The sequence below is a fragment of the Octopus sinensis genome, linkage group LG27 (genome assembly GCF_006345805.1).
Source record: "Octopus sinensis linkage group LG27, ASM634580v1, whole genome shotgun sequence".
NCBI lineage: Eukaryota > Metazoa > Mollusca > Cephalopoda > Octopoda > Octopodidae > Octopus > Octopus sinensis.
This window is the reverse complement of record NC_043023.1, coordinates 11,803,677-11,824,789: the sequence shown is the minus strand read 5'-3', so window position 1 is coordinate 11,824,789 and position 21,113 is coordinate 11,803,677. Positions and strand designations below refer to the sequence as shown.

The following is a 21,113-nucleotide window of genomic DNA, read 5'->3' as shown; positions in this document are numbered from 1 at the left end:
CAAAAACTCAAAACACCCAAACGGGGTAGTGATTGCAGTTTTTGGAACGTCGGCTGGGTTGACCGGTATTTGGTGGTAAGCGCGTATCAGATCGACCTTCGAAAAAATGGTACAACCATGGAGATTTGCCGTAAAGTCCCGGAGATTTCTAATCGGATAGCGATCGGCTATTGTGACGGCATTGAGGCGTCGATAGTCTCCAACCGGGCGAAAATCAGACTCGCCCTTTCGCGCCAAATGAAGGGGAGATGCCCATGGGCTGGTGGAGGGGCGTATAAGGCCAAGTTGAAGCATGTGCTCAAACTCGGCTCTGGCCGTTTTAAGTCGGTCTGGCGCTAGGCGCCGGGGGCGTGAGAATACAGGTGGCCCATTGGTGGTGATGAAATGGAGGGTCGAGTGGGTAGGCTTTTCCGGTTTAAAGGCAATGTCCACTAGCTCCGGAAATGAAACCAAAAGAGAGTGAAAAGGGTCTCCAGAGGTGGCAACAAAGAATGTCGGGCTAAGGACCGCAGTGGTGGAACTCCCAGTCGGTGTAGAGAGCGACGTCGTGCTATCAAGAAGCCTCCGACGCCTGACATCCACCAATAGGTTAAACCTATCCAGGAAATCAGCGCCGAGAATAGGATGCGGGATGTCAGCGATGACGAAAACCAATCGAAAGTCTCGACGAAGGTTGAGGTCGAGGCGCAGCGAAATCTGACCGTAAGTGGTTATGGGAGACGAGTCAATAGCATGCAAGACAATCGAAGAGCGCTCGGGCTTGTCTGCAGCCAGACGAAGGGGCCAGATGCTGCAACAGGAGCCGGTGTCTACCATGAAGAATTTCTTCGACACCAGATCTTTTACAAAAACTGCACGATTTTTGGGAATGGCGATGGAAGGTGACGTGCTCACCTCCTCCGGACTTAGTTTTCCGAGGGCTTGAAAGTGCACGGCTGGGTACACCGATCTGCCCTTTTGGCAGAGCGACTACGACTGCGTTGTCGGCGCTCGATCGCACGGGATAGATCGTCGATTCGCCGCGTGAGCGCATCGATCCGCTCGGTTAGTGAAATTTGCGCAGGGCCCCCTATACATGCACAGAGGCCTCGCGATGGAGATGGATTCGGAAATTCCAGTATTCTATCGGCCATCGTGGCAATCTGATCAACTGACACAGACCCCAGTACCGCGGCCAGTATTGTCTGCACGTGGGCAGGCAACTTGGAGAAAAATATCCTCCGTAAGAGCGGCGCGTGCGATGCGTCCCCGCTTAGCTCCCTTAGATGGCGCAGAAACTGGGATGGAGTTCTGTCCCCTAACTGCTCGTCGGCCATCAGCTCCTGAATATTGCTCTCCCCCGAACGTGTGTTACGGCGGAGGATTTCTGTTTCACAGACGCGTATGTGGCATCCGGTTGGGGACCTATTACTAGATCCCTGATCGATGCGGCGAGTCGGGGATGTAAGCCGGAATATAGCAGGTGCAACTGCTGCTGTGGAGAAATGGCATGTGCATCAAAATACCACTCCACTTGGGCAAACCACAGACCGATATCCCCCGTGAATGAAGGCAAAGCTGAAGCCATGCCTTTGTCGGAAGGAATCTGTGAGAAGGGGGCAGAAGGTATGGTCGAGAAATGGAGAGAGAACACGTGGAACCGACAAGGCAAATCAAAATTGTGTTTGTGTGCACCTCGTGGGTAGCAAAAAAAAAAGGAATAAGAAAACAAAATACAGAAAAGGAAAAATGAATGTGTGTGTGTGTTTTTTTTTTTTTCTTTCTTTTTGTACTGAGTGCGATGAATAAGGTTATTTGACCCACCTCGCCGTGCTGAAAAGGAGAAAAATAGGAAAATAAATATGAATTTCCGCGCTCTTCGGCCCCCCAAAAAAACCTGTTCGCTGTGTCTTCTATCCTGTTCTTTTTTTTCAACTAGGGGTCACCAATTGTAACGTGAAAGGATCTATCATCGAAGCACTGGAAGGGTGTCGAGATCCTTTCTAGTCACATACAAAATTCTTGCAGAAAACAAACAGACGAAACTCAGGTTAAAGGTGAACAGACAACTTGGCTTATTGATTCATGGTTGTACGTTGTAATTTCTTTATTACGATTATACAATCGTTTACATAGAATTACAAATACATAACATACATGCAAAACAAATAATTAAGAGGTTCGCTTTTTAATAATTTTTCATAACATTTGGATTAAAAATTCGTCTCTAAATTGTCCTTTACATAACCAGTAGAATCTTATCACAGTTCTTAACCGAAGTTTCAAACCCCGGCAATTTATAAGGCCCCGCAGCTTTTATTTCCTCTCCTCCCTCCATAGTTAAGCTGGGTTTCTGACACCCACCTTTTTTTCCACTTCCTTCCATCTTTTCTCATACACACCCCGTGGTAAGTTCCTCTTTTCCCGTTCTCTGATGGGGGAATAGACAGCCTCTGATATACTGCTGGTGTTGGTCGTTGAGGTTGGTTGAAGTTGGTTGAAGTTGGTGTGTGGCTGTCAGAGCCAGGGAAACCGTGACCGATCGCAGTGCCGTCTTGAGCCGAGGAGAGAGATTTGAGGTTCGCGGGCTCGAGAGATGTTTTCCCGCACATGCGCATGGGGAAGACTTCCGGTGGCCACCCGGAAGTAGTCCCATTCTGCGCATGCGCGCCGAACCCTACACAGTAGCATCACTACAAATACCTCATTAATTAACATTGTCCTGTTGTTAATTAGACACTGATAAAACGGTAAGTGGAGACGGATTTGCTTGAAGGTTATTTTAATTATAGGAATGATGATGGTATAACTACAGATTTCCGTCATAATTTTTCATATATGACGCGAGCAAAACAGAAAAAAAAAAGGAAGTAATGCAATAGGTGCAGAAAAAAACGAATATGAAAGGGGAAAAAGTGCGCGCTGGTGAACGAGGGTCCGGGGATGGGATTCGGGAATGTTCCAAGTCCTCTCACCGATTCCCCGTTCGTCGACGAAAACTTTTTTTCTGTATATTCGTTTACTACACATTATTTTGCACTATTTTTGGCGTAACTTCGGTATTCGGCCCGGAACTACCGGATGCATTTCAAGAATGTTAAAAAAAAAAAAATATATATATATAGATGGGGTGTTAGGGTTACGGTTACGGTTTGTGTTAGGGGTGAGAGAAAAGGGTTTCTGTTATCTCCAGAAATGTAAACAAAGCCACTTACGGGACACATACCGAAGGATCGCCCTAGGTACTTGTCTATTGTCGTGGTCCCGGTTTCTCACACGCGAATTCGCGCGCGCGCGCGCCAGACGTAGGTACTCGATACTCGAGATCCTACGAGGTGACATGCGCAGTGCAGAATTCGCGCATGCACGTTACCCCCCCCTAAAAAAAAAACGTGTTGGATTTCACTAAAAATATATATGTCTGTGTGTGTGTGTATATATAACATTTTCAATTTTACACAAAAAAATTACATAGTCGCTTTCCTCGCGGATTTACAGATAAATGAATTAATTACTATTTTACAGAATAAAATTAATGAATTAATTATATAAATTAAATAATTCTTGAAAATTAATTAATATTAATAATATTTTTTGAACAAAGTAAATAATTTATAAAACTTGGTTAATAATTTTTTTTACACAAACGCGAACGTATATAATTTGTGAAACTTTTTTTTTTTTACAGACGTATATAATTTGGTAAACTTAATGAATTAATTTCTTCTCATCATCATCATCGTTTAACGTCCGTTCTCCATGCCAGCATGGGTTGGACGGTTCGACCGGGGATCTGGGAAGCCAGAAGGCTGCACCAGACTCCAGTCTTATCTGGCAATGTTTCTACAGCTGGATGCCCTTCCTAACGCCAACCATTCCGAGAGTGTAGTGGGTGCTTTTTACATGCCACCCGCACAGGTGCCAGGAGAGGCTGGCAACGGCCACGGTCGGATTGGTGCCAGTCGAGGCGGCTCTGGCATCGGCCACGATTCGGATAGTGCTTTTTACGTACCACCAGTCCAGGGGTCCTGGCATTTGCCGGGTGCCACACTTGCCCCAACATGTCTTCGCAAGCAAAGGGGGTTGGCGTGGGTGCCTGTCGTGGGATGAGGTTCGATATCAACTTCGCTTGCCTCAACAGGTCTTTGTGTATAAATGTATAAATTTTTCGCACTAAATTCTTTCCGTAGAATTTATCAAAAAACGCGCAAAATTATTCCGTAGAATTTATCAAATTAAAAAACGCAAAATTAATATATTTTTTGAAATTGCAAATTATTTAGAATATAAAACAAATGAAGTTAAATTTTAAAAATAAATGTCATATACTTATACTCTGTAAGGTGCTGTGTTCACACTTCAATTTACTATTTTCTAGAAATGTTGCTTTTCTAATTGAAACAATTTTTCTCAATCTCCATTTAAAAGTCCATAATGCCTCTTGAGCCATATCAAAATGAACAACTTTGAATTACGCGGCGGCGTGTGCGAAACCGGGACCATGACAATAGACAAGTACCATCGCCCTATTTTTTTTTTCTATTTTTTTTGTCGGAGGTGGATGGTGTGCGGACTCGGATAATTCACGTGATCCAGCAACTCCACTTCGACACCCGGTCACAAAAATGAGGGAAAAAATAGTGTAACGGGTGTAAAATAACGTGTAGTAAACGAATATGAAAAGAGAAAAATGCCCGCTGGCGATCGAAGGGTGGAGGACAGAACTTGGAAAATTCACATGGGGAATGTTCCAAGCCCTCTCACCAAATATTCGAACGGGTGTGGGTGGGGTGCAGACTCGGATAATTCGCGCATTCCAGTTACCCCACTTCAACACCCGGTCACAAAAATGAAAAAATAAGTGTAGAATAACGTGTAATAAACGAATATGGAAAAAATATGCCTGCTGCCGAACGGGGTGTGGGGGCGAGGAATCGGAAAATTCACATCGGGAATGTTCCAAGTCCTCTCACCGATTCTCTGTTCGTCGGCGAAAATTTTTTTCTTCATATTCGTTTACCATGCTTTATTTTACACCTACTCTTTTACTTGTTTCAGTCATTTGACTCCGGCCATGCTGGAGCACCGCCTTTAGTAGAGTAAATCGACCCCGGGACTTATTCTTTGTAAGCCCAATACTTATTCTATCTGTCTCTTAGCCGAACCGCTAAGTTACAGGGACATAAACACACCAGCATCTGTTGTCAAGCAATGCTAGGGGGACAAACACAGACACACAAACACACACATGCATATATATATACATATATACGACAGGATTCTTTCAGTTTCCGTCTACCAAATCCACTCACAAGGCTTTGGTCGGCCTGAGGCTATAGTAGAAAACATTTGTCCAAGGCGCCACGCAGTGGGACTGAACACGGAACCATGTGGTTGGTAAACTAGCTACTTACCACAACTTTCAGAAAAATAAATATTTTTAAATGAAATTTTCTACAAATATGTGTTATATCATGTAGATTCCGACTATACTATTTACTCTTTTACTTGTTTCAGTCATTTGACTGCGGCCATGCTGGAGCACCGCATTTTTAATCGAGCAACTCGACCCTGGGACTTATTCTTTTGTAAGCCCAATACTCATTCTATCGGTCTCTTTTGCGAAACGCTAAGTAACGGGGACATAAACACACCAGCATCGGTTGTCAAGTAATGCTAGAGGGACAAACACAGACACACAAACACACACACGCATATATATATATATATATATATACATATACACAATGGGCTTCTTTCAATTTTCGTCTACCAAATCCACTCACAAGGGTTTGGTCAGCCCGAGGCTATAGTAGAAGACACTTGCCCAAGGTGCCACGCAGTGGGACTGAATCCAGAACCATGTGGTTTGTTAGCAAGCTACTTACCACACAGCCACTCATGAGCCTATATATATATATACATATATACGACGGGCTTCTTTCAGTTTCCGTCTACCAAATCCACTCACAAGTCTGGTCAGCCCGAGGCTATAGTAGAAGACACTTGCCAAAGGTGCCACGCAGTGGGACTGAACCTGGAGCCATGTGGTTTGTAAACAAGCTATTTACCACATGTCCACTCCTGCGCCTATATATAAATTTTTTTTTTTCCGTGGGGGGAAGAGTTTTAGGATGCTGCCTTGAGGCTAACTTTTTTGTGTAGCTTCGTTGGATTGCCTCAAGTTCTGAGATTAATTTGACACTGATTGGTGACCATAGCTGAGAGCAATAGTCAAAGTGGCTTAGGACAAGTGTCCTCCAGAGGACCATCATGATTTCCTAATCTCTTGTTCTAAAAGTTCTAAGAATCCATCCAGTCACTGCCAGTATTTCCTTGCCAATTTAGCAACATACACATTGAAGGATGCATTATTACTCATGTAAAGGCCCAGGTCTTGCACTGACTGTGCCCTTGGGATTGCAAACCGAAAAGATCCTGAATTAGTTGTAAAGATTCACAAATTGTTTGGTAAGTACCCTGCCAACTAAGCCACGCCATAGGTGAAACAAGTGAAAGTAAGGTAAAGAAAGAAAAAAAGAGAAAATGATGAATTATTCGAGAAAGGTAAAATTGATTAATCTATCGAGCTGGCAGGATCGTTAGCCTGCCAGGCGAAATGCGTAGCCGTATTTCGTCTGCCGTTACGTTCTGGGTTTAAATTCCACTGAGGTCGACTTTTCCTTTCATCCTTTCGGGATCAATAAATTAAGTACCAGTTACGCACTGGGGTCGATGTAATCGACTTAATACCTATGTCTGTCCTTGTTTGTCCCCTCTATGTTTAGCCCCTTGTGGGTAGTAAAGAAATAGGTATTTCGTCTGCCGTTACGTTCTGGGTTCAAATTCCGCCGAGGTCGACTTTGCCTTTCATCCTTTCGGGGTCGATAAATTAAGTACCAGTTACGCACTGGGATCAATGTAATCGACTTAATACCTATGTCTGTCCTTGTTTGTCCCCTCTATGTTTAAGCCCCTTGTGGGTAGTAAAGAAATATATATATACAGAATGTGGTAAAACTTTCAAAGCCTCAATGGATTCTGACCCATGCAAACGTAGACATTAAATGGATGACAGTGTTGATGTTGTAAGATTTGAATTACTATGTCGTTTAATGATTCTCTTTATCTCACTGCTTCTTTTTCTATTTCAGAATATAACATCCTTTTGATACGAAAGAAATACTTCATTCAGATGTGCCTTTGATGTTTTTATCAACTTTTATTGACTAAAGGAAGACAATATATTTATAAGGAGCATTCATCAATACATCAACCTCTTTATATAAAACATATTCATCGGAATTTAAAAGACACTTTAATTGTTGCATGTACGATGAATTATTCTCTCATGAAGAGTCATATAACTAAAGGCAAAAACCCTGATGCAGTAGAGAAACCATATCGTTGTAATATCTGTGGTAAATCATTCTCTCAAAGTGGTGACTTGATTGTACACAAACGTACACATACAGGCGAGAAGCCATACCATTGTGATATTTGTGGTAAATCATTCTCTCAAAGGAGTAATTTGACTCACCACAAACGTATTCATACAGGAGAAAAGCCATATCATTGTGATATTTGTGGTAAATCATTCTCTCAAAGTGGGGAATTGACTGTACACAAACGTACACATACAGGTGAGAAGCCATACCATTGTGATATTTGTGGAAAATCATTCTCTCAAACGAGTAATTTGACTCAGCACAAACGTATTCATACAGGAGAGAAGCCATATCATTGTGATATTTGTGGTAAATCATTCTCTCGAAGTAGGGACTTGAATAAACACAAACGTACAGATACAGGAGAGAAGCCATATCATTGTGATATTTGTGGTAAATCATTCTCTACAAGAAGTCAATTAACTTGTCACGAACGTATTCATACTGGAGAGAAGCCATATCATTGTGATATTTGTGGTAAATCGTTTTCTCGAAATAGCATTTTAACTTGTCACAGAAGTATTCATACAGGTCAGAATCCGTACCCTTGTGATATCTGTGGTAAATCATTCTTTTGTAATAGTCAGTTGACTTATCACGTACGTATTCACACTGAAGGAAAACTTCATCACTGTGATTTTTGTGGTAAAACATTTTTTAGAAATAGTGATTTAACTATTCACAAACGCATTCATACAGGAGAGAAGCCATTTTCTTGTGATGTCTGTGGTAAATCATTCTCTCAGAGTGGTAACTTAACTAAACACAAGTTGTCACATACAAGAGAGAAGCCATAACATTCCGATACCTGTCTCTTTGTCTCTTTTACTTGTTTCAATCATTTGACTGCGGCCATGCTGGAGCACCGCCTTCTAATCGAGCAAATTGACCTCGGGACTTATTCTTTGTAAGCCTAGTACTTATTCTATCAGTCTCTTTTGCTGAACCGCTAAGTTGTGGGGACGTCAACACACCACCATCGGTTGTCAAGCGTTGTTGGCGGGACAAACACAGATACACAAGTATATACATATATATGACGGGCTTCTCTCAGTTTCCGTCTACCAAATCGAATCAGAAGGCTTTGGTCGGCCCGAGGCTAGAGTAGAAGACACTGGCCCAAGATGCCACGCAGTGGGACTGAACCCGGAACCATGTGGTTGGTAAGCAAGCTACTTACCACACAGCCACTCCTGTACTTGTGGTAGTTATTTTTGGGGAATTGTTGTTTTAACTATACTTCTCCTGACCCCAACTTCTCTTTATTCCCACATAATTTCTCTCTTCACTGACATCCCCCTCCACCTACAAAAACTTTCTCATTTTCCTGAGCATCAAACTAATACACCTGCTCATTGATTATACACCTGTCATTTTTTTTTTCTGTAAAGTTCAAGTAATTTTTATTGAACTTCTATTTCAGAAAATAAAAATGACAGCCCCTATTCTTACTAACGAAATGAAAAGGCATGCTGTGATTGTGGCTTTGATTGCTAATCATGGTGATTTAGAAATTTCTTGTTTTCTAAAAGTTGCAAGATCTTTCGTTCACAAGATTCGGTGTGAGTTAGAAAAAGAAGATGGAAATGTATCACCTGTCTCAAAACGTAAAAAACATTCCAAGCGCTCTGATTCTATCAGGACACCTGAATTTGTTCAGGAAGTTAAGCAAAACATTAGAGACAATCCAGGAAAATCAATGAGGTCAATCGCAAAAAATTTTGTGTGTCGGAATAATGATCCGAAATATTATGCATGAAGACATCAAATACAAATCTTGCAAGAAGGAAGAACGAAAGAAAACTGATTTGTCAGATCCAAAAGACTTTTGAATATCTAAATACATCAACACAACGATGGCTTTGATGGTGCTGGATTTTTGAGGAATTTGTTATGAGAGAATAAAGGAATGGGAATAAGGAATAAAAGTTTTAAGTGACATTGATTTTTGTCTTTGTTGTGTTTTCCTCATCATCATCATCATCCTCCTCATCTTTCTCCTCCTCCTCATCTTCCTCCTCCTCCTCATCTTCCTCCTCCTCCTCATCTTCCTCATCCTCATACTCCCCCTCCTCCTCCTCCTCCTTTAACATCCATTTTCTATGCAGGATTGGATGGGAAAGTGTGACATGAGCTAGCAAGCCAGAGTGCTGCTCCAGGTTCCAGTTAGGTTTGGTTCGGTGTCTTTGGCTCTATGCCCTTAACCCTTTCGTTACCAACCTGGCTGAAACCGGCTCTGACTCTGTAGTGCTAGTGTCTTGTTTTCGTAAGTTTTGAATTGAAATCTACCAAACCTTAGTCACAATTTATGTTCCTAACATTACCTTAATGATAACTAAGTTATTTTCTAAATTCTTCATGACTGTCCCACCAAGGTACAAGAGCCACTATGCAACTGCAGTCAAGCAAATTTATCTGGCATGGTATGCCCAAGCAAATTGGAGAGTGGACCAGAGCATGCATCCTCTGTCAACAAGCCAAGGTCCATCAGCACACCAAAGCACCCCTTGGCAACTATGAACCACCAAAGGCCCGTTTCAGCCATGTCGACATTGGCCTTGTCGGCCCCCTACCATCTTCACAGGGTTGCTCATACATCTTGAATTTGGTAGACTGATACATTTGTTGGCCTGAAGCTATCCCTCTCCGCTGTACAGAAACACAAGAAGTCAGCCGAGCCTTCATCTGTTTCAGTGTCCCAGACAGCATCTCATCTAGTTGGGGTCCACAATTCACCTGTGTGACATTTTTCAATTACAATGAACCGCACAACAGCCTACCATCCACAGGCCAACAGATTAGTGGAGAGATTTCACCACTGCCTGAAGGAATCCTGGCCAACCAAACTTAACAGGCCTAACTGAATGATCAACGTCGATGGGCGATGCTGGGAATCCATGCCACTCCAAAAGAAAATCTCAGCACTGCCACTGCAGAAATGGTATATGGTACCCTTCTTCATCCTCCTCCTCATCATCATCATCATCATCCTCATCCTCATCATCATCATCATCATCATCCTCATCATCCTCCTCCTCCTCATCATCATTCTCATCATCATCCTCCTCCTCATCATCCTCATCACCATCATCATCATCCTCCTCATCATCATCATCCTCCTCATCATCATCATCCTCATCATCATCATCCTCAAGAGAGTTCATTCTGAATATGAAGTGAGATTCTGATGACAAAATGTACCTCACTCAACTGAGAGACAGCGTGGGACAGTTGTGCTCTATTTCCATGACAACACATGGTACACCAAGATCGTCCACGCCAAACGACATTCAGATGGCTTCCTTTGTGTTGATTCGACAGGACACACGATGAAAACCCCTCCAGTCACCCTACAATGTTCCATATGAAGTCATTTGTCCCGGAGACAAATCATTTCAACGGATCTTTTCGGTTTGATCGGCAGTTTTTGACATAATTTCTAGGTGACTAAAAAATTTTTAACTTCGTATACTGGTAGAATGTGTTTATAAAACATCTTTTTCTCTTGGCTTTATTGAGAAAATTCTATAGTTTGTAAGATATATGTTGTTTTTTTCCTTCAATTTCTGCAATTTCAACCAATCAATGACGTCTATTGAGGTAAAAAAAATTCTGTACCATATGAATATGTCCCTCGTTTAAGAAACAGATTGGGTTTATTTACATTTGTGAAGAAAAAAAGATACCCTTCCCCCTAACCCCTAACGCTAAAACCAGATTGAAATGTAATAGATCGACACTAGGGTCATAATTATGGGTGACAATTTCATATGACACCACTAGAAAAAACTGCCGTTCAAACCGAAAACATCCCTGGAACTCTATTGTCTCCTTCATAACATTTGTGAAATTTTGAAAAAAAAAAAAAATTCAACTGCTTGGAAGATAATTGGGAAAAGAAAATTACTGGAGTGAATGTATACATTTTGTATACACACATACAATGTGGAAAGCGAAAACAGTTAACAGCAATAACAACAACAAATAATAACATCTTATTTATCTCCCTAACAAGTGTGCTGTATCTTCACTTTTTTCGTCTTTCTTTCTTTCTTTGTTTACCTTGCACCACAGTATGGATGGGCAGACAGAACAAAACTGCCACGGTATCATCCGTGGATGAGCCATGCGACAAAACTGGTCGCTGTCCTACAATAGAACGTTGCCTGGCAAATCACATCTGTCATCTATGCACAAAACTCGAAAATTCTCTCCGAAATAGATGGGTTGAATGCAGTAAATGTCGTGTTTCGATCTGCTTTCAGAAGATCCCAGGTCAAAAGAAAGGACACCATACTTCTATGATGGATAAACTCTGGGAAATGGTCCAGCTACCAAACTGGTCGTTTCATTGCCTGACTTGTGTGGGGACATGTGTGTCCCCTGCCACCATTGCTGCTGAACAGCAACAACAAAACCTGACAACAGTGTCTTCCGCTGCCATTGCTGCTGAACAGCAAAAACCAACTACTTTGTCTCCCAAAACCAGTCCTGTTGATAAAGAACAACAGCAAAAACTGAATCCGCCCCTGTCTTCCTCCCCTGTCACTCTTCAACAGCAGCAACAAAAATCAGCCATTCATGTTGAAGAACAACAAAAACAGAAACTTAAACCCCCTATGTCTTCCTCCCCTCTTGCTCTTCGACAACAAAAATTGATCATTCCAGCTGAAGTACATCAGCAGGAACAAAAACCAACCATGCCCTCCTCTCCTGATGCTTCCCAACTAAAGCAGAAATCGACCATCAGCACAGAAGTTGCAGAAATTAGACGAATGATTTCTGCTTTGAGTCGTGAAGTAGCAGGACTCAGAACCAGTATCTGTCCGAAAACTCACAGCGAAGGGTCATATAGGAGTGCCCTGCTCAGCAACTTACCTGTAGCTCGTGCAGAACCTCAACGCATCGAGGGAGTTGCTGAACCAGCCACTCATGAATTAATAGCCATCGGAGTGCCGGAAGATGTGGTAGTTCTGCAGGCATTCATTGGAAACACAGCTTGGGATCTCAGCTGTGTCCCTCCAAAAAGTGCTTCCCGCCTTGGCCGACCGGGATCCAAACCCAGGCTGATCAGGCTGTTGTTTACGGGCTTTACTGAGGCGTGGACATTCCATCTGGCTGCTGATAGAGCTCGGTGTGACAACATTATCAACTTTAGAACACCTCCTGGCCTACCATCCGATGTACACCCAAAGCTAAGATCTGTAGCTTCCCTAAATCGCAACTCTGTGCCACAGGAGAGTTTTAGCCTCCGCGATGATGGGCAGATTTGGAAATTTGTCAAGTCTGGTGAGTCGTGGATAAGGGATGCCAGTTGGACTGAGCAGACTACACCCACAACAACAACTGGCAATGCAAAAATCTTGGGAAACTAACCAAGAACAATCAGCCATCCCCTGTATATCATCATCTGAAATCCAGATATAAACTACTGTCCTTGAATGCCCGTAGTTTATGCAACAAGGTGCATCTTTTTGTCTCCTACGTCAAAAGTATCAACCCAGATTTCATCACAGTCACGGAAACATAGGCACACTCTGCACTCTGTGATGGAGTTTACAGTATAGCCTGCTACAACTTGTTCCGCAAAGACCGCATTAATCGCCGTGGAGGGTGTGTGATGATTTATGTTCGATCAAATCTATCGGCAATCCCCTGTGATGATTTGAACCAATCTCAGCAGGAAGTATTTTTCTGCAATATACATATGACCATGTCAACACTTCTGCTCGGAGTCGTTTACCGTCCCCCAAATTATCGCTAAGACGCACAGCTTTTTGATATCCTCAGAACTGCTGCCATGAAAACAGCCACATATGTGTATATTGCGGGCGACTTCAATTTCCCTGAGATTGACTGGGAGGCCTTCCGTTGGCCGCAAAGTGCAGATGATTTCCTTGAACTGGTGCTGAATTCAAATTGGTCCCAAGTTGTTACCTCCCCCACAACAACACTTTGGATCTGCTACTTACCGCTTCTCCTGAAACAATCATTAGTGTCACTACCAAAGAACCTTTAGGTGACTCTGATCATTCCATGATCATGGCCGACTTGTCTCTGATTGGTTGTAACAAAAAACACAACCATCTTCAGACTGTCTGCTTTGACTGGAATAAAGCAAACTGGAGCTCCTATTGTACTGAGCTGTAACGCCCAAACTGGCGCGAATTTTATGCCTCTGGAGATGTGGACACTATACTCCAGAACATTCTGAATTCAATATGGGCAGCATGTGCAGCATCAGTACCACGCAAGCACAAAAAACCACCCAACAGTGCAATTTGGGAGACTGCAGCAGTCCGACTTGCCAGGAAAGAATGCCGTAATGCTGAACAGGAATACAAATTGCACAAATCAGAGAGCAACAGGAAAAAGCGCAATAGGTCAACCAACCACCTCAAGCAGGTGACAAAAAAGGCAGTGCTTGAATTTGAACAACGCATTGCAGCTAACCCTGACAGCAAAGTGTTCTGGAAGTATGTGCACTCAAAGCAGAGACCCCACTCTCCAGTTGGTCCCCTTTGCAATCCCCACACAGGACAGATTACTGGCAATCCCGAAGAATGTGCAGAAATCATTGCTGGATGCTATACCGGCATCTTTACTGTCGAAGACCAAAATGTTCCATCTTCATCACCACTGACATCGGACTCTATATCTACTATGCAATTTACACCAGCAATGCTGCAATGCCACCTTAAGAATAAACGCAATTATGCCTCACCTGGTCTTGATGGTGTTACATACCTACTTCTCAAACGCGGTGAGTACTTTCTTCTAAGCCAACTTTCTCTATTCTTCCAATTCTGTCTTGACAATGGTGTTACTCCAGAACAGTGGAAAACTGCCAGTGTCATCCCTCTGTTCAAAAAAGGCGACCGCACATCACCTGTCAACTATCGCCCCGTCAGTCTTACTAGCTGCATCGCCAAACTGATGGAATCCTGTATCAGAGAAACCCTCTGGAAATTCTGGAAGTCTCACAGCCTCATCCAGCCGTCACAATTCGGATTTATTCCTAACTCCAGCTGCTGTAATCAACTCATCGAGTTTCTTGAGGACGTTACCCAAATCACTGATCGCGGATCCTGGGTGGATGTTGTTTACCTGGACTTTGCTAAGGCTTTTAACTCTGTACCACACAAAAGACTTATGGTAAAGCTTTCTGCGTTGGGTGTAAGAGACGAACTCTATAACTGGTTGAAGTCCTTTATTTTCGGCCGAAAAGAGGTTGTCACAGTTCTAGGACAGCACTCTTCGCCCTATGAGATGACATCTGGTGTACCACAGGGATCTGTTCTTGGCCCCCTTTTATTTGTTGCATATGTTAATGACATAGATGCCAACTTAAAGAATGCCACAGTGCTGAAATATGCAGATGACATCAAGCTGTACCTCAAAATAAAGAGGTAAAATCCTGTACACTATAGATCTCTATTGCAAGCAGACCTGGACACAATGCAGCAGTGGATCATGGACTGGCAACTCAAGCTGGCTGTGGACAAATGTACCACTATGCATTTTGGGAGGAGAAACCCAGCGTCCACCTACTCCCTCCACAACACTAGTCTCAAAAAGTCTTCATGTGAACGTGACCTGGGTGTTATTGTCAACAGTGATTTGCGTTGGGCAAAACACATCGTTAAAATTGTCAAGAAGGCTGAGGGTGCCTTGGCATCACTCACCAAATCCTTTGTGAGCCGCTCTCCGGCTATCTATCTGCGGCTTTATATAGCTATGGTAAGACCTTACCTGGAATTTGCATCACCGGTCTGGAACCCCTATCTTGCCCAGGATATTAATCATCTGGAAGCCGTTCAGCGATGTGCAACCAAAAGAATACCCTCCATCAGGCATTTGCCATATCCTGAACGCCTTACTTCCCTGGGCATGGACACATTGAAACTCCGACGTCTAGCAGCTGACCTGGCAGACACCCATAAAATTATCAACCATCGTACAAACAATAACTCTGAGCACCTTTTCAAACTCCACCCATCTAACACCCGGGGCACTGACCCGTAAGAACACGGTAAGTTGACAAAGATTTATTTAAAGGCTGTAATGATAAAAAGATAGATAAATAATAAGGTAATTTCCTATTTGACGTTCGTAAAATCATAGCGATCCAACAAGTTCAGGTAATATTTCGTTACTTTATTTCAAGAAAGAATTTCATAATTATACGAAGAAGGAGTAAAAAGTGTGGGAAATGTTTGAGTTATTTTGAATCGAGTTTCGCCCTGGACATATTTGAGAATTGTTCAACAATCCACGGCGGGAACACAAAGCAATACAAGTCGCTGGATCTGAGAAAGATCGTAATTGTATGGCTTTCATTGATTATCTGCTGATCTGTTTGTATTTCGTTGGGATTCACAATAAACGGGGAACAGCAGGGTGTCCCCCAAGACATTATGATCGAGATTAAATGAAATTTAAACCAAAATAAAATTGATTTTACGAACATCAAATTGGAAATGACCAATAATAATGTTGAATGGGAAATTATATCGGTGCTATTTAAGAAGAGTGGTCCCGGTGCGCGTACTCGCGTATCCGCGCTAGATAGTCGTGACTAGTCGATCCTTTGTGTTTTATTTACATTGTTTAAAAAAAAAATTATTTACTTTGTGTAAAAAGATTATTTATTTTGTGTTTTACTTACTTTGCTAGGTAGTCGTTTTAGGATCGACTAGCTTGCGTGGATGCGCGAGTACATGCACCGGGACCACTCTTCTTACATAGTACCATTATATCTCCTTGTCTTTGGTAATTACTGCTAAATTGGGAAGTTGATCTGTTAATTATAAAAGACTATGCTACGTGTGATATAAATGAATTGAATTAGTAAAATGAGAAAAATGCTGTCTAATTAATTGGCATTCCTTCGATATAACTCGACCAAATCAAAACATTTCACTTCGGGTATTTCCCTGGGTGGTGGAGGATAGATATAACGAAATTATTTATTTATTTAAAAAAAGTTTTAGTTAAAGGAAAAATTAATGGATCTTTTCGGTTCGAACGTGGAATAAGCTGCCGGATAAGATAGTGAAGATGCCGACGACCGCTAGGTTCAAAGTCCCTCTCGGCCTGAACTCTGTATGACCACCCTCCCTGTACATAACTTCCTGTCCCCCTAAATGGCCTTGCTTTTGCTTTTTGAGCCAATAAAACTGAATTAAATTGAATTGAATATATATATATATATATATATATATAAAGCTCTATCTACGACGATTTCATCTCAATCGAAGGAGAGGGGCTTTCTCCGTCCGGGTTGCGGATCCGTGGAATAAGCTGCCGGAGGAGATAGTGAAGATGCCGATGACCGCTAGGTTCAAAGTCCCTCTTGACCAGAAATGGCCTGAACTCTGTATGACCACCCTCCCTGTACATAACTCCCTGTCCCCCTAAATGGCCTTGCTTTTGGATTTTGAGCCAATAAAAATTGAATTGAATTGAATTACAAGCAGTGTTTTTTTTTCACAATCTTCCATGTAAACATATCCTGCCAGGAAATTATGAAATATCACCTTGATTGGAAACCATTCAGAGTTGAGAATCTGCATTGAAATAACGAGAATGTTATTGTTGTAATTTTTGCTATGTTGAATGACCGTTTTGTTCAGTTTCCTCAATATCTTAAGGTTTTCTTGTATTATTTCAGAATATCACACCTTGTTGGCAGAAAAGAAATTTCTTACATTGGATGTGTTGTCAATGTTTTTATTAACTTTCATCAACCAAAGGAAGACGATATATCTATAAGGAGCATTCATCAATGCATCAACCTCTTAATATAAGCAAAATCTATGACAAATATTGGTGAAATATTTCTTCTGCACAATGGAATTTACCAGCAACATCTTTTCATCTCTGCTGTCTGGAATGATGACTTTACAGGTTAATTAACCTTGGATAACATTACAAAGGAGTTGACAGTTTACATCTGCTGTTTTAGATAATAACAAAGATCTCCAACGAAAAAAACATAGCTTTAAATTATTCCCTGAAAACATTAACTGAACTGAACACAAACATATTCATAGAAATGAAAAAAACAATATCTTTATCATATATATGACAAATATTGGTGAAATATTTCTTCTGCACAAAGGAACATTTTTTTCATCTATGCTGTCCGGAATTATCACTTTACACGTTAATTAACCTTCGATTAGGTTGAGAGTTTACATCTGCTGTTTTAGATAATAAGCAAGATCTGCAATGAAAGAAACATAGCATTAAATTATTCTCTGAAAATAGTGACTTACCTGAACACAAACATATTCATAGAAAAGAAAAAAACAATATCTTTGTGATATATATGACAAATTATTTCTCCATTATGAATCATTTACCTAAATCAAAAAACCCTGATACAAGAGAGAAGCCATATCACTGTGATATCTGTGGTAAATCATTCTCTCAAAGGAGCGACTTGACTAGACACAGACGTACTCATACAGGAGAGAAGCCATATCAGTGTGATATCTGTGGCAAATCATTCTCTTTGTCCAGTAACTTAAAAACACACAAATGCGTTCATACAGGTGAAAATCCATATCAGTGTGATATCTGTGGTAAATCTTTCGCTGTTAGATGTAGCTTAACTAGACACAAACATACACATACAGGAGAAAAGCCATACCATTGCGATATCTGTGGTAAATCATTCACTGAAAATAGTAATTTGACTGCTCACAAATTAATTCATACAGGTGAGAAGCCATATCAGTGTGATATCTGTGGAAAGTCATTTTCTGTTAGATTTAGCTTAACTATACACAAGCATACACATACAGGTGAGAAGCCGTACCGTTGTGATACCTGTAATAAATCGTTCTCTGCTGGATATCAGTTAACAAAACACAAACAAATATATACAGGTGAGAAGCTATTCAATTGCGATACCTGTGGGAAATCTTTCACACAAAGTTGTGAGCTGAGTAGACACAAACGTGTTCATACAGGAGAGAAACCATATCATTGTGATATCTGTGATAAATCATTCTTTCAAAGTAGTGACTTGACTAGACATAGACGTACACATACAGGAGAAAAGCCATATTGTTGTGATATCTGTGGTAAATCATTTTCTCAAAGTGGTGCTTTGATTAAACACAAACTTACACATACAGGTGAGAAGCCATATCATTGCAATACCTGTGGTAAATCATTCTCTGTATCCGGTAACCTGAGAATACACAAACGTGTTCATACAGGTGAGAATCCATATCAGTGTGATATCTGTGGTAAATCATTCTCTGTTAGATGTAGCTTAACTAGACACAATCTTACACATACAGGTGAGAAACCACACCATTGTGATGTCTGTGGTAAATCCTTCACTGAAATTAGTAATTTGACGACTCACAGAACCATTCATACAGGTGAAAAGCCATATCACTGTGATATCTGTGGTAAATCATTCTCTGTTAAATTTCATTTAACTAGACACAAACATACTCACACAGGAGAGAGGCTGTTCCATTGCGATATCTGTGGTAAATCTTTCTCACAAAGTTGTGAGCTGAGTAGACACAAGCGTGTTCATACAGGAGAGAAACCATATCATTGTGATATCTGTGGTAAATCATTCGCTCGTAATAGTCACTTGACTATACACAAATGTACACATACAGGTGAAAAACCGTACCATTGTGATATCTGTGGTCAATCATTTACTCAGAATGGTAATTTGACTACACACAAATTCATTCATACGGGGCAAAAACCATATCACTGTGATATCTGTGGTAAATCATTCTCTCGTAATAGTCACTTGACTATACACAGATGTACACATACAGGAGAAAAGCCATATCACTGTGATATCTGTGGTAAATCCTTCGCTGTTAGGTGTCACTTAACTAGACACAGACATACACATACAGGGGAGAATCCATAACATTGCAATATCTATGTAACCTCTCAAAAGAGCTGTTCTTCACTCCTGCTCCTGAGCGTCGGCTGCAGGGTCACTCCAAAAAGCTCTATCTGCGACGATTTCATCTCAATCAAAGGAGAGGGGCTTTCTCCGTCCGGGTTGCGGATCCGTGGAATAAGTTGCCGGAGGAGATAATGAAGATGCTGACGACCGCTCAGTTCAAAGTCTCTCTTGACCAGAAATGTCCTGAACTCTTTGCATGAACACCCTCCCTGTACATAACTCCATGTCCCCCTACATGGCCTTGCTTTTTGCTTTTTGAACCAAAAAATTAACTTAACCTGAGCTTAACTATATCTGTGCTAAATTATTTTCTCAAAATGGTAGTTTCACTACTTCCAAATTCATTCATACAAGACAAGATCCATATCTCTGATATCTGTTGTAAATGATTCTCTGAAAGACATTCCTTAACTAAACACTGACTTACACATGCAGGACAGAAACCATATCAGTGTGATATCTGTGTTAAACTGTGCTCTCGTAGTAGTCACTTAAATATTACACAGATGTACGTACACAGGACAGAAGCCATATCCGTGTGATATCTGCGGTAAAAAGTTTCCTTATACCAGTCACTGGAAAATGCGCAAACGTATTCATACAAGAGAGAAGCCATATCATTGTGATATTTGTGGTAAATGACCTTTTCAAAAGAGCCTCTTCACTAATCACAGATACATTCATACAGTGGAGAAAACCACATCACTGTGATATCTCTGGTAAATCATTCTCTCAAATAAGTGCCTTAACTAAACACAAACGGATACATGCAGGAGAAAAGCCATAACATTGCAATACCTGTGGTAATTTGATTTATTGAAAATGAGGTTTTATGATGATCATCATCAACGTTTAACGTCCGTTTTCCATGCTAGCATGAGTTGAACAGTTCGACTGGGGTCTAGTAAGCCATGGAGGCTGTACCAGGCTCTAGGAAAAATTAATAGTTATATAAAATATTTTTTAAGTAAATTTTTAACATAATGCTCAATCGAAATCATGTAACATTTTTTGTTTTTGTTTGTCTTGTAATGTCCCTTTCTCTGTAAGATCATAATAAAGATTTCATTTTAAACTTGAAGAAAAAAAGCCTTGCATATTTGTTCTTACCTGTTTCAGGTGTGTATGTAAAATCCGCAAATTTCCAAGCAGAATACAGAATCGAACTGTCATTTGCTTCCAGGGAAATACCCAAAATGAAATGTTTTGATTTTGGCAGTGTTTCTACAGCTGGATGCCCTTCCTAACACCAACCACTCGGTGAGTGTAGTTATCATCATCATCATCATCATCATTTAGCGTCCACTTTCCATGCCAGCATGGGTTGGACGGTTCAACTGGGGTCTGGGAAGCCAGAAGGCTGCACCAGGCCCAGGCTGATCTGGCAATGTTTCTACGGCTGGATGCCCTTCCTAACGCCAACCACTCCGTGAGTGTAGTGGGTGCTTTTTACGTGCCACCGGCACAGGTACCAGACGGGGCTGGCAAACGGCCATGATCGGATGGTGCTTTTTACGTGCCACCGGCACGAGGCCAGTCGGGGCGGCGCTGGCAATGGCCACGTTCGGATGGTTTTCTTACGTGCCACTGGCACTGGTATCACAGCTGCAATTTCCATTGATGTTGATCGATTCGATTTTCATTTTCACTTGCCTCAACAGGTCTTCACAAGTAGGGTTTGTGTCACAAGAAGGAAAGGTATGCATAAGTGGACTGACTACATCCCA

The 21,113-nt window shown here is 41.5% G+C and overlaps 2 protein-coding genes, 1 long non-coding RNA gene and 1 pseudogene across 3 annotated transcripts in view; all 4 read left to right on the top strand.

The window, feature by feature from the left end:
* The window catches only part of LOC115225439 (early growth response protein 1-like), a 424,836-nt gene that overhangs the window by 250,122 nt on the left and 153,601 nt on the right, over positions 1 to 21,113 (top strand). The window lies entirely within an intron of this gene.
* Positions 1 to 21,113, top strand: part of LOC115225462 (zinc finger protein 208-like) — a 524,237-nt gene that overhangs the window by 381,150 nt on the left and 121,974 nt on the right. The gene's annotated exons all lie outside the window — the stretch shown is intronic.
* Positions 1 to 21,113, top strand: part of LOC115225040 — a 336,418-nt pseudogene that overhangs the window by 269,149 nt on the left and 46,156 nt on the right.
* On the top strand, positions 15,437 to 17,939 carry LOC118768231. Its single transcript, XR_005004059.1, has 3 exons — positions 15,437 to 15,459; positions 17,101 to 17,367; positions 17,615 to 17,939. It is a non-coding gene; the product is annotated as an uncharacterized LOC118768231 (long non-coding RNA).